The following is an 18,985-nucleotide window of genomic DNA, read 5'->3' as shown; positions in this document are numbered from 1 at the left end:
GTTGTAAATTTGATTTTTCAGGTCTAATACAGCAGATTCTGTTCCATGTTTAGGTCTGAAACCAGATTGACGCAGGCCAAGGAGATTGTTTCCAGGTAAGACTGAATCTGGAGGTAGGATGCTCAATCTAAAATGTTAACGAGGAAGGGGACAGTCGTCATGGGCCTGTAATTAGTTGGTATGTTAGGGTCTAGAGTTTTTTTTTTATTTTTTTTTTTTTTTAGAGCGGCTGGACCCACACGTCTTAGGTTAGAAGGGACGGAACATGATTCGAATGAGAGTTTGAGGGTGGTGATGAAAGGCGCTAGTTCCCTGGCTGCCTCAGATTATTGGTGCTGGGCAGGAGTCACCCTGGCATCTGGATGGTTTTAGAGAAGATCTACATCCTGGGTAGAGACAGGGGAACATTTGAAACAGTTAAACCGTTTCATCGGATTGGTAAATAATTTTGGTGATGGCAGATCCTTTGATAGATTGTTTTTTATTCTCAATTCTCTTGAAGTGAGATTTCATTGGCTAGCACAGTTTGAATATTTGTTGTACACCAAGTCTTATCCTTGATGCAAGTTTGTTGGGGGTGTAGCTGACTAACTGTTAATCCCATCATTGAAGGTGTCTTAGTTGGAGCCATCTCATTCTTATATTTTAGACAATTTTGCAAGTTTTTCCTTATTAGCATCTGTCGGGTAAGTCTATCAAGGGTTTCTGCACTTTTCTAAGAACGTAAAACTGAGGTTAGGGGTAAATCAATGGCATTTATAGATCACTAGTTATACTTTGCAGATTGAGGTTGCAGAAGAACAAGTTACTTACCAACTGTAACGTTCTTTCGACTGGATATTCCTCACATATTCCTCATCTTACGATATTCGTATCCTGCCAGCTTTGCAAAAAAAAAAATAATTCTTGGCAGTGGGCGCTGTGCACGAGGTTGTGGCATCGATGTCCCTCGACGGGCTCTGTAACGTGTCGACGTCACCATCAGTAGAATAGCTCATGCCGCGCCCGTTGGCTTCAGTTCTGTTTGAGGAAATATTCGAGGAACACCCAGGCATGCCTCATGACAGACTCTGCGTGAGAGGAAAGTGTAAGTAACGTAAACTGTACAGTGGGGTAGAATGGGAGGGGCGATGAGGGACACGTGGGAGGAACATCCAGTCGAAAGAACGTTAGTAAGTAACTTGTTCTTCGAATGGATTGTGTCCTCCCACGTATTCCTCATCTTATCATAGACTCCCCATAGCAGTGGTAATTTTGGAGGTGGGAGTACTAGTTATTGTTCTCATGGACAGAACAAAGTACCGCCTTGGCAAATAAACCCTCATTGGAAGAAGAGGCATCTAAGCAATAATGTTTGATGAAGGTATGCATTGATGCCCATGTTGCAGCTGAACAAATCTCTGCTGCAGGGACTCCCCTCCTCAGAGCCGCAGAAGTATCCATCCCCCCTAGTGGAATGGGTCTTTTCCCACCAATCTGTAGCACTCAATTATAGCCAGAATGATCCAGCGGGATATAGTCTGTTTTGTCACAGCTAATCCCAATTTATGACCTGTATAACCTACAAAAAGTTGGTCATCTTGACGTAATTTGTGACATTCTTGAAATGTCACAACAGAGCCCTTTTGGGGTCCAGTCTAAGCAGTCTCGCCTCTTTGCCCAAATGAGGAGTAGGAGGATAGAATGATGGTAATAATTTTTGTGACAAAACTACTTTTGGTAAGAAAGAGGGTTTAACCTCAAGAACCACTTTGTCCTTGTAAACCCATGAGAGCCTATAGTTCACTAACCCTGCGGGCTGATGTTAAGGCCACAAGAAGGACGGTCTTTAATGTTAGAAGCCTCAAAGGACAGATGTGCAGAGGCTCAAAAGGTATACAAGTTAGAAACTTAAGTACTAGATTTAAATCCCAAATTGGGACATGAAAAGGGACGGGAGGGTATACATTAGTAAGCCCTTTCAGGAATTGAATTATCAATGGAATTTTGAAGAAACCTCTTCCGAGGAGTGCTTGAAAATGGACAGCGTAGCTAGATAGCCTTAAATTGTTCCGCTCTGGAGCCCCAGATTGGATAGATGCAATAGGAAAGAGCACCATTGGGGTGCCACATTGAAAAAGGTCCACATACTTCTCTTTGGACCAGTTACTGAATTTATTCCAACGACACTGGTACAAAGATTTTGTTGCTGGCCTTCTGGCTGAAAGCAAAATCTCCATTACGTCATCCGGAAGATCCCAATCCTTGTATATCAACCTCAGAAACCATGCGTGAAGGTTGAGTGTCTTGACCTCTGGATGGAGAACCCGACCTTCCTCTTGCGAGAGAAGATCCTCTTTTTGCAGAAGTAGTATTGGAGGGCAGATTGACATGTCTAGAAGGTCCGGATACCAAGTCCTCCTGGCCCAATCTGGGGAAATTAAGATCATGGTTTTCCTGAACTTTCTCAACCTCCTGATTACTTGAGGAATCACGGGGACTGGAGGAAACGCGTACAGAAGTGGAAACTTCGAGTCCACCACGAACGAGTCTCCTAGAGCTCCTCTCGGAGGAAATTCCCTTTAGCAGTACTGTTCGCACTTCCGGTTTACCGTGATCGTGAACAGATCCACTTGAGGGGGTTCCCCAAAGGGCAAAGATCTCAAGAAAGACTTCCTGAGCTATCTCCCACTCATGGGAGACTGCTCTGCCTGCTCAGAGCAGCTGCCGCTGTGTTCTGCCCTCCGGCTAGGTGAACTGCCGATAGAGAGATTCCTTCTTGTATTGCCCAGAACCAGAGCTGCATTGCACACCTCTGCACAGAGGTAGTGACCCTACGCCTCTTCTCTCGTTCAGGTAGTACATGGCCACCGTGTTGTCAGTCATTATCAGGACATTCTTTCCCTGTACAGAGGGCAGGAAGGCCTTCAGCGCTAGTCTGATTGCCCTCCGCTCCAAAAGGTTGATGTGTAGTTTGGACTCTGGAGACCAACGACCGCTGATCGTCAGATCGTTGGTGTGTGCTCCCCACCCAGTGAGTGAGGCATCCGTTACTAATCTATCGGCCACCTGGTCAAATTTCCTCCTTCCTCTCCGAGTGGGCTGACCTCTCCTCCTCACTATTGTCCTCTACCACTCAACTCCTCTTTCTTGGTGACTTCAACATCCACATGGATGCCTCGTCCCCTCACTGGACTCTTTCGTGACCTCTACGACTCACTCTCTATTCTCCCGTCTGGGCCTACTTATTCTGCAGGGCACTCTTGATGCTCTGATCTCTTCTGACCTTCCCCTCTCCGTCCCTCTCCACTCCTCTCTCCTGGAGTGATCACTTTCTCCTATCCTCCCACCTCACCCTCCCTACCCCGCAGGCAAAGCCACCCTCATCATTGCCACCCACCTTCTCGGTCATCAGACCCATGAAGCGCGTGTCAGTTGAGGCTTTCGCTGCCACGTTCTCGCCCCCCTCTCCTCCTTCGGCTGACTCCCACCCTGACAGCCCTCTCCATGCTCCACTCTGCTATATCTCATACTCTTGATATCCTTGCCCCCGTCATGAGAATCCACCTGAAGCCCAAAGCCAAATGTAACTCCTGGTATGACTCTGATCTCGTCACCCTAAAACGCAAGTGCAGGGTGGCAGAGGGGAAATGTGTGCTTCATGTTCATCCTCTGACAAACTGTCCTGCCGCCTGCTCCAAAGGCAATACCGTCTCTCCGTTCTCACCAAGAAGAGAGCCCTTATCCAAGCCCGCATCTCTGCGACATCACAAATCTGCAAGGAGCTTGCCAACCCTGCTGCAGTCTCTACCTCTCCTGTCCCCTCCCAGGCCCACTGCACTGGCCTCTCACTTCATCTCTAAAACTCAGGACATCCTGTCCTCACTCTCCCATCACCTCCCTCTCCCTCTCTCTCTCCCTCTCTCTCTCCCTCTCTCTCTCCCTCTCTCTCTCTCTCTCTTCCCGGCTTTTCCTCTGGCCCTTCTGCAGCCACCCCTCCTCCCTCCTTCTCTTCCTTTTCCCTTTTTTCTGCTGACAAGGTTTCCAGACAAGTCCGATCTATGAAAGTCTCGTCTAAACAGGTTAATCCCTGTTCTTCCAAAACTATCAAGGACCACATCGACTCCCTGGCTCCTGCCCTGGCTTACTTTTGCAACCACTCCTTCGCCGGTGGAGGCTTCCCATCCCCCCTCCAATCTCCATCACTCCCTTCCTGGGCAAGCTCCTGGAGAAACTGGCCATCTCCCAGCTTAACCTCCATGCTGAATCTGTTGGTAGTCTTCATGACCATCAATCTGGCTTCAGAGCGGCCAGAAGCACGGAAGCTGCTCTCCTGAACATCCGTGACGACCTGCTCTTGGACTCCAGCACTCCGTGTGTTCTCATTCTGCTTGATCTCTCTTCTGCCTTTGACACTGTCAACCATGCCATCCTGCTCAACCGTCTCCGTGATAACCTGTGTATCACTCGTCAGGCTCTGGCGTGGCTGACCTCTTTCCTTTCCAATCGACCCTCCCAAGTCCAACTTGGGTCCTTCCTCGGACATCTTTTTCTCCACCTGTGGTGTTCCCCAGGGACCTAATCCCTCTCCCTGGCTGTTCAACCAGTATCTGGCACTCCTTACCTGGGGCCTAAATACCTTCAACTCTCTCTTCCTAAATATCTTCCTTCCCGAGCCCTTCGCTCATCCATCTCCAACTCCCTCAGGGTCAGCTGCTTCTCGAAGCAAGGAGCTGGGGGTAGATCTCTCTCCGCGGCAGGGGCCTCCCTCTGGAACTGCCTCCCTGAAACTTGAGGAGAACCATCTCCGGTTCCAGAAGCACCTCAAAACCTTCCTCTTTGCTTCTGCTTTCTCTCTCCCTCTCCCCTGCTAAATTCTTCACTGAAACTGCACTGAATCCGCTACTGGGCCACTCTCACCGACCTCGGTCCTGGGCCCAGCCACTCTCCACTTGCACTGCCTCCCGGCAACCCCTGCACTGCGGGACTGTCTCTGTATCCCTACAGCCCCTTCCCAGCACTTGTCTGCACTTACCTTGCACTTGCCACCAGCTGGCCCTATTTATTTTTTACTTTACTTTGTACTGCACTTCCCCCCCCCCCCCCTTGCACTTTTCCCTTCCCCCTACCCCAGCACTTGCGTGGTCTGAATGACACCTGGCCTAGTAGGATCGTTGTCTATCTTCCCCTTGTCATCTTCCCCTTGTCGTCGTCCCCCCCCTGCCTCGTCGCGCCTTGAAACACTTGTGTATAGGCGCGTTACAAATGCCATATCATCATCTCCGGCCATGGTTGCCAAAAAAGATTCTCCCTTGAGGATGTTGTTGCAAGCCCACCATTGTAGATCCTGAGCAACTGCGCTTAGGACTTGCAGAAGATCCGACATACTACCTGAGAATTGGGACGACTGAGTTCTGAGAGCCCATTGGAGAGATCTCATCCTCAGTCAAGCCTGTGGTATCAGAAAAATGCAGGATGCCATGGGGCCGAGCAACCTCAGAAAATTGAAGGCCGACAGATGCTGGGCATTCTGGAACTTAGTTACCATCTGCAGAATGTGGAGAGCTCTCACCTCGGGAGGCGAGGCTTTGCCCGATGAAGTATCCAAAAGTGCTCCGATAAACTGGATCTTTTGGTATGGTATCATGTGAGACTTCTTGAAATTGAGGGAGAAGCCCAGTTTGTGAAGGAAGTGACAGGTGATCGGCAGATGAGCTTGTTCAGAGCGCATTCTCCCGATCAACCAATCATCCAGGTAGGGGCAGATATAAATTCCCATCTCCTGAGACTCACTGCCACAACCGCCATCAGTTTGGTGAAAACCTGCGGGACGGAGGTCAGCCCGAATGGCAGAACTCAAAACTGAAAATGAGAACCGCCAACTGCGAACCTCAGGTACTCTGTGCTTGGTATGGATAAGCATCCTGAAGGTCCAATGATGCCAACCAGTCTTAGAGCTGGAGCCTGAAGGTTCTGAGAAAGTAGGGCAGGGGGAGGGGTTTGGGGGGGTGGAGTGAGTACCAACCTTTGTTCCTCTCCACTACAGGTACCTGTTCTATTGCACCTTTCTCTAGCAGGGTTAAAATTTCCTGCAACGGGAGCAGATCTGGAAATTTGACAGAGTTGGTTCCCGGTCGATGGTCCCGAGGCCTTTTTAGGCAGGGAAGGCAGTAACCTTGAGCTACTGTCTCCAGAGCCCAAGCATCTGAAGTAATACCCTGCCATTATTTCAGACGCTGAGAGATTCTGCCTCCCACCGGGGAGGTGTGATGAGGCCACAGAGCGATTTGGAGGCGACTGCAGAAGCGGCTGAGGGCAAAGATGCCATTTCTGAGGCTGGTTTTGCACTTTTTCCTCCTCCACCATGAGCGATATTTCTCTTGCCTCTTTGAATGGCCTGTCCTCTTACTCTACCAAAAGAGTAGTACCGAAAAGAACGACCTCTCCAGGAAGATGAGCCCGAATAAGGTTTCTGAGGCTGTTGCTTGGAGGCGCTAAGAGATTTAGCTGCCGCTTTTGAGGTCTGTAGTTTTTCTAAGCTTTCATCAGCTTTACTACCATACAGCCTAAAGCCATCAAAAGGCATGTTGCGAAGTCTGGCCTGGACATCTGGTGCAAACCCAGACTTCCTCAACCACGCAAATCTGCGTAGCACTGTGCTTGCAGCCATGGATCTGCTGATACTATCAGCAGTAGCCAGTCTAGACTGAAGACATTCCCCTTGCCTCCTTTCAGTCTGACAATATTCAGGAAGCCTTCCCTTTCCTCGCCTTCCGGAATATGTTCAGTCGCCGCCGAAATGCACTCCGACAGGGTATGGGTGAACCTGGCCAGGGTCCAGGTGATTGCTACCCAAGGTAAAGACCTTAAGGGCCCAAGCATCCTCCTTATCCTTTATATCCAGGGGATAGATGGATATGCCGTTTGTCTTGAGAAAGTTGCAGCCTGAATAACCATACTTTCTGGAGTCGGGTTGCCTGCTTAAAATACTCAGGATCAGAACTAGAAGTTCTATACTTCTTTGGAAATGCATTGTTGACTGCAGCATTTGTATCAGGAACTTACCAGTTTTTTTCTACCGTTCTTTGAAGTGCCCTATGGAAGGGGAGAACTGGATCCTTCTGGGGGCCCTGATCAAGTAAATCAGTCTTTTCATCCTGATCAAAAGTGGGTGAGGCTCTACCCCCAGCCCATGTATTCAACCACTCTATTCATCAGACTCCTGTACCCTGAATCTGCATGTTCTGCAGGGTCAGGTTTGCAAACTCCAGCTCAGGTGACGTATCAATGCCACTAGCAGAGTGAAGGCTATCACACAAGTCTCTCATTTTCGATTCTGGATTAATTCTGGGACCTCTCTAGTACCATATTGTACTCCAAAAAGGAGAAACTTCTTCAGAGCCACCCTTTAAAAATAGAAGGCAGACTTAGGTAAAGGAGTGAATCTCCTTTCCTGTATACGGGTTTGACTCGAAGGAACCTTCCGATGGTATCGAAGGAGTCTTCAAAGACACAGATGGCGTCTGACAAAGGCATCAAAAATGCTTTTGGCTTCGATGTCAATGTTGAAGCCGATGGCGTCGAAGTCATCGAGGGTTTCAACGAAATTTTTTAAACGGCGTTGGGGAAACTCGATTCGAGAAATCTTAAGACGATTTGACTCAAGTCTTTCCAGTTTCTCCCTTACTACTGGATTTTACCACAGCAGTTCCCGACTTCCCCGTGTCGTCCGATGGAGCGACCTGGGTCTGGCTCTTTTGAGACTTCTTTGTGGGGATCGAGGCCGCATTCTCAAAGCCCTCCATAATCCTCCTAAATTCATCCCATTTTCTTGGGGAATCCGACTTAGTCGTGGATCGTGCCAATTCGGTAGACGTATCCGAGGAAGAAGAGTGCGATCTATGCCTCTTAACCTTTTTTGAAGAGGAAGATGAAGAGCGTCTCGATCTACTGGGAGATGGCGATCTTAGCGTTTACGACGATCTGATTCTTCGAATCACTCGACTTTTAAGGTCTTTTTGACGAGGCATTTGAGGCGGCCTTGGAAGCTTCCCACCGCGCCAGTTTACCTTTCCTCTCACGAAGGGCCTTCTCCGTCATCGACTGACAGGAGCCACAGTCACCGGTTCAGTGGTCTGAACCTAGGCACCAAAGACAAATGCAGTGAGGATCTGTAAATTGACATCTTCGATCTGCAGTCGATACATTTTTTTAACCCTGTCTTGGGAGTATAAGGGGTGGAAGGCGACATTTTCTGAAGAAAATTTCAAAGCGCGCCGTTCGAGAGCGAAGCAATCGGAAAAATGGAACTGAAGCCAACGGGCGCGGCACAAGCTATTTATACTGAGGGTGACGTTGACACGGTCGAGGGACATAGATGCCACAACCTTGTGCACAGAGCCCTCTGCTGAGAATTATTTTTTTTTTCTGAAGCAGCCAGGATACGAATATCATAAGATTAGGAATATGTGGTAGGACACAATCCATTTGAAAGGAAAGGTTCAAGGAAGGAAAAAGTTTAAAACAAGTTCTCAGGGCATGCAAGTCTACTTAAATCTTCCAATGAAGTCTAGACAAGCCTTTCCCAGCATTAAAAAAAAAACAAGTTACCACCTATGAGGGATAGACATAGCAAAGTCAGACTAGAAGAGTCTGCAGGGAGCCAGGACAACTAAAGTGAATTGGAGCACAGTCTATGGAGCGGAGGCATTTGAATAATGGAAGTCTTGCACAAAGCTAGAGAGTTTGTAGACATCACTGGTAAGGTCACAAGCTTTGAAGCCTGTGAAAAGCAGAGTTGGAACCAACTCTAAAAATAAAGCAATGCAAGTCTCAACTGAGAAGAGAGGCAAGTACCCCAACCCTCAACAGTACCTCTGGTTTGAAGAAGAGTGGTCCAGCTGGATTCTGTCCTGTTGCAGCGTCGCAGACCCTGGGTTCCTGAGCCTCAGTCATGTGGACAAGAGGGAGGACTTCTGGGGGCACCTGCTGCCGCATTTTGGAGGTCCTCAGCAGCTACACGCTCTTTTCTGTTGACCGGCAACTTCGCGGTTTCAGCTCTCAGTAAACAGCCAATTGTGGATACTGGTTGGGCTTCCTTCACTCCTTGGGTCCTGCACTCTGGTGAGGGGACTAGTTCGGGTCGTCCTGCTTCTGGAGGTCCTTAGTAGCCTTCTGGAGCTTCCTGCCGGATTTCAGGCGTTTCACTAGACTACGTATTCCTCGACCCCTGGCACCCTCTTCTTGCAGCAGGAAAGTACAGCCAGTCGGGGAAGATGGTCCAGTGGAGTTGGTCTTGGGGTTAATTGGCCCCACTAACCCAAGGGAAGAAGTCGTCCCTTCCAAGAGTTTCAGCACAGCAGCAGGGCTTCACCAGGCAATTCAAAAGGTCCATGAGAATGCAGCAAGCTTCATCATGGTTTCTTCGTTGGGTGTTTCTCGCAGTGGTTGACTGCCTCTAGTCCCAAAACCCTCACCTTTTAAGCAGGTTTCTCCTATTCATGCACAGCCTAGGCTGTCAATCACAGCAGGGTGCTGCTCTACAAGGACAGCCGGCCAACCAGGGCTGGTTGCTTTCATGCACTCCTAGAGGCAAAGGAGAGGGGAGTTTCGGGAACCTCCATCACATCCTGCTTTCCAGACACACTGGAGCCAGAGGTCGGCTTCAGGGCTGAAGCCCGCCAAAAGGCAAACCAAATGAAGAGCTCAAACCTGGCTCAACGCGCAGAGTAACACCCAAGAAAGACCCCCACAAACAGAAATGGCAAAAAGACCAGGGCAATTTTTACAAGATTGTCACTATTGGGTACTATACTGCAGCAGAGGATTCAGCCTGAGGGGCAAAAAGCACAAGAAAAAACTGCCACCAGCAATTTAAAGTAGTGAGGGCAACAAAATGTTACATGAGAGGGTAGGATAAGGGGCTACTAAGTTAAAACCCCAGCACTCCACATAAGATGGTGTGTGCTGGACCTACTAAGTCAATTTCACGTTACTATTCTAGGTACCAGTAGTTAACACAAGAAAAAAGTATTTAAACTTCATTAAAAATCTAAAAGGATTTCTCTGTGACACTGCACTGAAGGTGCCGTGTGTCACCATACAAAAAGTAGATGCCTATGGAGTTCAGACTCCAAAAACAGAGTAAACAATCCAAACCATGTCAAAACACATGAGGGAGTGAAGAAAAAGGCCTCTCACTCCAGGTTAAAAATTAAAAAGTCCTAAAGTCCTGCAAAATAGCTGGGGGTCGCCAGTGCGGTCCCAAACAGTCGCCAGTGCTGTCCATGGAGAAGACTTAATGGGAGGTTGGGTGGGATTCAAAGTATTATTCATTTGCATGGGAATATTCAGACCATCCTTTTGCATGGGAGTGGAAATTTGGCAATCCGAAGCAGGTGGGTTTGACGGGGGTGGGGGAGCTTTGGGGGGAATAAAGGACCTCAAGTTCTACTTGTCCGCTGGTCCCATTGCCCTGGACTTTAACAAATAAGGAGGATCAGTTGTCCAGTCTGACTCCCTGAGAAACTGCTTTTTTCTGCTTATGTTGCCGACCCAGGGGCTTAAGGAATTCAACCTGTTTAAGTGGTAGTGGGGCTGTATTTGTTGAAATCCTCTTTCCACGTTTGTCTGCAGAAGTGCTTCAATGGCTTACTCTTCCAAGGCAGCAGTAATACATAAAGGACAATTCTTCAAATTGCATGGTGACAGATATCTGGTCCAAACATAACCCAAGCCTTCAATCTTCCAGATAAATTCAATCATATTGTATTTAAAACAATCAAATTAAACTCTTTGCCACGTATAAGTTGGTCAATAGACATCACATGGGCCATTGGGAAGCTGAATTACTCGAAAGCTTCAGGGCCCGCCGGTATACCAGCTTGCGTGTTAAAGATGGATGCAATTTTAAGGGCAGGAATTCTCAAACTAAAATTCGAGAACATTCTGAATATCATCACATTACTGCGTTCTTGGCAAACGTCACTAATTATTCCCATATTTTAAAAGGGCAATCCATCTGAGCCATCCAATTACTCGGATGGATACATCATATAAGGTCTTTACCATCTTAATTCTTTTTTTTTTAATCACTTTATTTTATGTTTTAGACAACAGTATAACAATCTCTAGTATACTACATCGTGTTCAAAATGCAATACCTATAACAACCTTTGAAGTAAACAAAATACAACCACATGATCAATAATATCTGTAAATAACAAATACAATTTCATAGAAGATCCATGAAAACCAATAAGAAAACAAGAAAACAAAAAAAATAAAACACACAACAGTCCCCCATCACAAGAAAGCATCCCCAACCCATATATAGGGATCAAATCACCAAGGGTTGGAACCCAAATCCTCAGCCATATAGGTCATTAAAAGGTCCCCAAAGCCGAGAATAACGCCCTTCTCTACCTTGTCCAAATAGCATAACTTTATCAAAGTCTGACAAGACCAGCATATCCGAAAGCCACCTATCCACACCCAGTTTCTCCCTTGACTTCCAAACCCGTAAATTTGATTCATTGCCAAGACCAAACCCCTATTAATCCAGTCTGTACAGCCCCTAGCTCTGTCCCTTCTCCCCCTGTTGGACAACAAAATGATTGAAAGGAAAGAGCGAGGAAGCTTCTCTTCCACCACAAGGTGGAGTCTATCCAACACCCCAGTCCAAAAATCAGAGACCCTCGAGCATGTCCATAACATATGTATCAAAGAACCCTCACCACAACCCCAACATGAATCAGAGTTAAAATGTCCCAACCTAGCCATCTTTCTCAAAACGGGATATCCACACCAAGATCATCCACCCAGGACTGACTAAGCTTGTCCTATGCCCTCACATCCACCCCCTCAAACCGGCATTAACTTCAGATAATTAGAAACCCCATACGATGTAGAACGGAGAAGTTCACACAAAGCAGGCCTCTCAGTCATGCCCCCATCCAACATCCCCGTCCTTTCGGTCAAGAGTACCTTCAAAGTCTCATATCGACCTCTCTCCCTAGTTCCGATCCCAAAGGATGTACTCAGCTGTTCAAAGGAGCTCATGTCCCCACTGCGCCACACATCACGGATTCTAAGTATGCCCTTACCTATCCAACTCTTCCAGCACAAGGGCCTGTTCGCAATTGTAAACATGAGTTTTGCCACAAAGATGCATCATAATGCATCCCAATATTCCCACCCTCAATGATCAGAAAGCGTAGCAATGCTTCCCTAGTCGCAGACATTGTCGGCAGCTTCTGCACTGTAGACGGCATTTTAGACATAGAAAAGATATCTCTAAGTGCATATGGCGAGAACTGGTTACTCAATTATATACCAATTGGGGACATTCATTAACAGAGAAATACAGGGTCCATTTAATCATATTGAGATCTATATTTGTGAACATGCTTTGCTATCGCAATATCAAACCGGTTTCAGGAAATATGAGCACATCGCTCAATGCAACCGTATTATCTTTTGTATATGGAGCAAAGAAAACATCTGAAGGTATGGTTTATATGGCTTCACTAGATCACAGTTCTGCATTAGACCGCGTCATTCGGAACTTGTTGTGGTCAAAAATAGTTAGTGATTTTCCACATTCATAGTTCAATTGTCTAAGTTCGTATTAATCAGCAAGGTGCACTCACACAGGAGATCACCACACAAACTGTAAAGCAGGGGTGCAACCTTGCTTCTACTTTATTCAATTTATATCCGATACGATTGTATCGGACAACAAATAATCTAATTTCCCATCAAAATAGGACATCTACAACTAAAACTGGCTTGCATATGCCGACGACATTTTGCTATTTGATAGAACGCTGTTTGGGTTGCCGTATAAATAACAGGCCTTTTCCAATTATGCCCTAAATCACAACCTGTGTGCTAATGTTGCAAATCAAAAATATTAGTTTTTACTGGCAGAAGGAAAATCTCCACATTCCATTACACTTTAAATGGGATTCCTATAGAAAGCATGCTAGCGGTTAAATACTTGGGCTATGACCTGACTGATCTGGCAAAGATCTCTTAATCAGAAATTAAGACCTCTTACTTCGCAACTAAAAATGAGCTTTAAAATATTATGCAAATTTTCCCTAAATGCAGTACTTCCATATTACTTATGAAAGTTGAGGCAATTCTCTTACATGGGCTTGAACTAGGTCTTCTTGATATTAGTGTTTACTTAATTTCTATCCAAGCACGCACTTGGAAACAAATTTTGGGTTTAGTTAACTCCATCAACTCTTGCATACGTAATGAATTGGGCTCATCTAGTCTAGCTGCCCACTTTCAGCGGAGACAATACATATGGTAAAATGGTTAACATTCTTTATACCAAGAATTTGCCCATATGCCTTTGAAATCCAATCCACAAGCTTTGGTTATCTTTCCAAGAAGAATAGATGCTATTCTGTATAAAATTAACATTACGAAGGAAAATCTTTGGTTGCACACAGCGTACGCAACGAAAAAACTATGGGATTGGGAGTCATCATTCATATCGGGAATTTGCGCTTTTCACTCACAAAAGATGGCCTATATTAAGACACATTGTATGCTTTCCATGTGAAAAGACTTGTTCAATCTACATGCGATTCAGAATGAACCAACTACACACACTGGAACGCACGAAGCATTGGATAAAAAGCACCTCAGATAGTTGCAGATTTTGTATGTCTCCTCAGCAGCCAGAAACCATTAAACATCTAGTTATATATTGTCCACATTTTGAAGGTTAGAATTGCCCAGTTGGGAGCACCAAATGTAAGAAATACATGTTTGGCAAGAGAAGCCCTATGGTCCAAGTGTATGTCGAGCCCCAACAACTCTTATGTTTGCATTGGGCTGGCTACTCTTAAAGATATTCAGATTTGGTGAACGTTTTGCCCATACAGCCTGGATAGAAGATAGTTGGCTGAATAAATAGGTGGCTAATGAAATATGATAAATGTAAATTATAGAGGTTATTGATGGTGAATGAAATCTGCGGTTATCTTTTGTAAATGTGTAAAACTGATATCTAAATTAGTAGTGGTCTAGGCATAGAGAAACATGTTGGCACACAGTTTTGATCTGGACTTTGTGAGAATGAGAATGCAGATTCAGAGTAAATTTTTTTAATAAAAGTTTAATTCTTTTGTCCCAATCTTGGTGGAATTGCATTATATGAATAAGCTGGTTACGTGATATACGATGTCAGCCATCTCAATGTCTACGGGAATTTTGGGTTTTGCGTTAGCCTTAGGATGCGTATGTTTTAAGAGGTATAGGTTTTATTGACTTTTTTTACAAGTGTTCTATGTTATTTTGTTATGAGTAAGCTGATGGTGTCAGTCATTTTATACGAGTATGTGTAAAAGGGTTTTTTAAAACAAAAATACAAAAAATAAAATGGGTAATTCTGCCCAACATCCAACCTTAAAGTATCAGGAATTTCATTACAATCGCCCTCGAAAATGCTGGCCAATGTTGGCAGACAATAAGCTGGGAGGTGGTTAACGACATTCAATAATACCTTGTGCCAGTTCTGAAGGCGATGGATCAATACAACGTACAATATCATGATCTGGGCCGCTTTCCAGAATAACAGACAACTTTTGCAAGAATAGGTTTAAACTCCAGCTGCTGAGCTGCACATTTTGTAAATAGAATAGCGAAGGCATGGAAATTGGCGATTAGGGTAGTTGCAACAGAAAATGTCATATCCACTTGTCGAGTAGCGACAGGTTCATCAGCATCAGATATGTTAATTCCAGTATATACCCCTGTATAGGTAACCAATGCTTCAAGGTTGGGATAAGGCAATACATTTGTAGCCATTAAATATCCCCTTGAGAAGACTTATGTCCTAGGGAGTTTCTTTGAAGAGAGTTTAAGGAGCAAGCCGTCATTACCAATACTGAAGGAGTTGCTAGAGTTGTATATATCAATTGCAGGGGCTGTTACTGGCGAGGGCAATAGTGACCTGGCCGGGTGCAGCCACCGGCCAGAGGCTTGTAATTTTTGCCTGTTTGTTGATCCCAGTTTCTCAACCTCCTGTCTTTCACCTCCTTTATTCCATGGGTGGCGCCATTGATGGTTCTGCGACTCCTTGGTGGGCTCGATTGCCAGGCTTAATGTGGGCACTACGTTAACAGTACTTTTTTTCTGCATATCTAGGTAGAGAAGACCAGGAAGAGATTGAGGGATTACCTTCCAATCAAAATGAGGGATCGTGCTCAGTCCGTACGAGTGGCAACAGTGTGGAGTCCGCTTGCCGGTGCTAGACTGCAGGCACTGGAACACTGCTCACTCCACACAGAGTGGGGTAGATGTAGATAAGATGGTCTCCTCACATGATGGAAAGAGGAAAGAATCCCATTATCGGCAGCAAACCCGGCTAGTCAAAGTCAAAAGCACAGGGTCCCACAGCCACAGTAACACTACACATCCACCATATAGCTGGGCTAGTTCACTTTTATAACAAAGCAACTCCCTGGAACACCACCCAGGACTGGCTACCAGTGGCATGCGAGACATTGCCTCCATCATTCAGTCTCTCCTGGGCATACAGCATCTGCAGCAAAAGACCAAACGCAGCAAAGGGCAGCTCTCGGCTGGAGCTGGAACCGGCCTAGGGCACACACCCCCGCTTCAGCCAGGACTTCACCTGGTTCACCCTATACAAGACCCGATTCCACGCATACAGATCCCTCTACCTACTGAATCCTTGCTCTGCGAACCTTCCATTACCTCACAGGGCTAAGAGACATCACTGTTTTGGGTCAGTTTACTGTCATTTGATACCTAAAGACCCACTCTAGCCCCCCCCGCCACCCCTCAGAAAGTACACATGCTTCTTCTCAGCCATCCATCCACCTCTTCCATTTCCGCTCACCCTTTCTTCATTCTCTTCACTTGCCTATTTCTTCTACTTTCCATCGTACATATCGATTTCGCTTCCTTGGTACTTCTACACACTCACCTTCCCATCTCGGCCTCAACTACGTGTAACTTTTGCATCAGTCTTCAACCTTCCCTTCTTCCTCCAACCCCCCTGCACCCGCACCCCTCAAATAAGATGATCGTGCTCTCAGAATCTCCAACTTCATCACTGTTGCTCTAACCTGGCCTCTGGAATGCACAATTTCTCTGCAACAAGTCTTCCTACATCACAAAAACCTGGATCTCTCCTCCCGACTGCTGCACCAGCTTCTCTGCTGCTGCCCTAGCTCCTACTGTTATCTTACCCTTCTCAAGTGACTTCCAGCAGACATCCACAGGGGAACTTCACCTTTCCAGGCCCTCTGCAGCCACCTGCCCTGAACCTCCTCCCATCTAACCACTCCCCTCTCAAGACCAGTCTACCCACTCTAGCAGAGAACTCCCTTGACCTAGTCTTTCTCTCTCCTCAGACCAGGGACCACTCTCCCTCTTATCACCCCATTGTAACATATCAGCCCCTCTACCTTCTACTTAGTTCTCCTCTTCAATGACCAAGAAGAAACTCAGGCAGCCTACCTTAATGCTGTGAGGACCACCCGCCTGTCGCTTTGCCCTTTCGTGCCTCATCCATTGAGCATGCTTTCTCCAATTGCAATATGCACTTACGACTCCAATTTGCAAACACCATTTTGCTCACACAATTCTACCTTCCAGTACCCCCCCAAAAACAACTAGTGCCATGACCTGCGACACTAGTGCAAATTACAGACTCCTTCCTGCTCGTAGCCTACAAAAAATATCTTGCTGCCCCAACCGCTGCACTGGAATCTGAAGAGGAGATCAGTTTGTGAAGCAGGAAGCATTTGCAATCACCCTGAAACCATCCGCGAACTGCCTGTTTGCACAACCCCCCCCCCCCAAACCCACCCCAAGCCAATAACCATTGCCTTCCTCCCTTTCTGCTAATGACTTTGGCCACTTTTCCCCTAAAACCTCAAAAATACGAGACACAGCCAGCCAGCCCTGGCTCTCACTTGCCAATCCACCTCAGGGCAGCCAGTTCAACTCTTAAGCTCAATTGCTCCGCTATTGAATTGGCACCACTCCTTTGCAGTACCAACCCATCTTCGCTCTGATCCACCCGGTTGCTCCCCAAATGTTCAAAGACGTCGATCCTTTTTGCAGCATTTAACACAGTTCACCTCTCTGCTCTGCTTCACATACTCCAGGGCCTTGGGTTTTCGCAAGTATGCTCTTGCTTGGATTCCTTCATACCTGGAATGTTGATCCTTTTAAATTTCTTGAACCTTGCAAATCTGGTGCTTTCCCCTTCAGAATCAGTCCTTGGACCTCTGCCCTAAGAAGACCACTCTTACTTTGGCTTTCATCATCACTTATTGGCCAATAAATATTTTTTCTCCCTTCACACCAGCCATCTCAGAACAGATCACAAACTGTCTCACTACAATTAGTCACTGGATGGCTCTGGCTGCCTCATGCTTACCTTCTCACAAGCAGACGTCTTTCTCCTAGCTTGCGATGTGATCCCATCCCATCTCCTTCCCGCCTAAACTTCTTGCTCCCTCACCCAAAGTTTGCAATCTTGGGGTCCCCTTGATAGCAATCCATGACTACATCAAATAATCACTGCTTTTGCGGCTAGCATTAGGAAAAATGTGTCCTGGTCTTACTAACCACTACACAAATTATCCACTCTTGTTCAGTTGGCCTTCCTCCCGCTAAACAAAGTCCTCACTCTACAACTTACCCAGATCTTACACCATTTCTACCTACCACCAACATGCTGGTTGCTCTACATGCACACACAGTTCCTTCTCCTCCTAGCCTGCAATGCTTTCAATGGACTTGCTCCTCTATACCCATCTGATTAGATCACTCATCACGTTCCCGCCAATCCTGCTCTGCACTCAACTGGACCTTCACATACCTTCTCTGTGCCTCCCCTCACTTCAGTTCTTTCTCCCCAGCCACTGGAACCCACTGTTAATAAAAGCCAGCCCAACTGTATCTCTTCAAAGCTCGGCTATATACTTTGCTTACTTGCTAAAGAGGGAGCGCACGCTGCCCTCTCCCCCGCTCCCTACAAGACCCTACCCACTGCCTCCAATGATGCGCAATTTAATTTTGTATTTTAATTACTACTCTTCATTTTGAAGCACTTAAACCCCTTAGATTAGTGTTACCTTTGTAGGTCACCGGTTTTCTTGTATACATTTGATTTTGTTGCTTGGAGGTCCTAATAATTTTAAACCCTCAAACCGGCGCTCTACTTGTTATCTTTTTGCCATTGCATAGACACCCTTTGTGGGAATGCTTACGCCATCTGTGAATCTGTTATCGGTTTAAAATAGAAAATCCCTGTTCAAATACATTATCTGCATACCCAATAGCTGGCTGCCGTGTCTTACTATAATTATCTGCATAAATAGCACACCGCTAAATATTGAACATAACTGACTACACAACACAAAACTGGGCTTTACTCCCCATTATAAAATAGCCACATACCTGTAACATACCGTGGTTGTCTGCAACCCAAAACAAAATTGGTTGTGTTGTAGCATGCAAGTCTGTTTTGACGAGTTTCATGACGGGTCATATAGTGACCCCCTCATGGCTGAATGATCCAGACAACTCCCTCAAAAAGGACAAATGAAATAACAGTCTGGATGGCCAATAAAGCTATAATTAAACCCAAACATAATAGCTATATTGATCACACCACGCAACACCACCCACTGAGCCGCTGCATCCTCCTACCCAACCCTCCACTACAAAAATCACCCCCCTAGCACCTCTGGAAATTGGAATACAACCATCTGCTGTAGTAAAAAAGATGGGAATAATTATAGACCGTGGACACTAGAACCACAGGTCAATGCAATAGTGCAGAAATGCGTTTAACTGCACCATCCTTTCATGCCAACATTTCCCACACTGACCCTTGCCATAATCTCACTGATTAGGTCAATAACACACTATGCAAAACAGTACACCTAGGAATGCATCATTACCACACCAGGAATCTTGAACACATCCAACACACAGTGGC

At 46.2% G+C, this 18,985-nt stretch overlaps 1 protein-coding gene across 1 annotated transcript in view; it reads right to left on the bottom strand.

The window, feature by feature from the left end:
* PPP4C (protein phosphatase 4 catalytic subunit) overlaps positions 1-18,985 on the bottom strand; it is a 310,205-nt gene that overhangs the window by 227,040 nt on the left and 64,180 nt on the right. The gene's annotated exons all lie outside the window — the stretch shown is intronic.

The sequence above is a fragment of the Ambystoma mexicanum genome, chromosome 3p (genome assembly GCF_040938575.1).
Source record: "Ambystoma mexicanum isolate Mex_15411 chromosome 3p, UKY_AmexF1_1, whole genome shotgun sequence".
In the NCBI taxonomy this organism is placed as follows: domain Eukaryota; kingdom Metazoa; phylum Chordata; class Amphibia; order Caudata; family Ambystomatidae; genus Ambystoma; species Ambystoma mexicanum.
The sequence above is the reverse complement of the archived record's forward strand: the minus strand, read 5'-3'. Positions and strand labels throughout refer to the sequence as shown.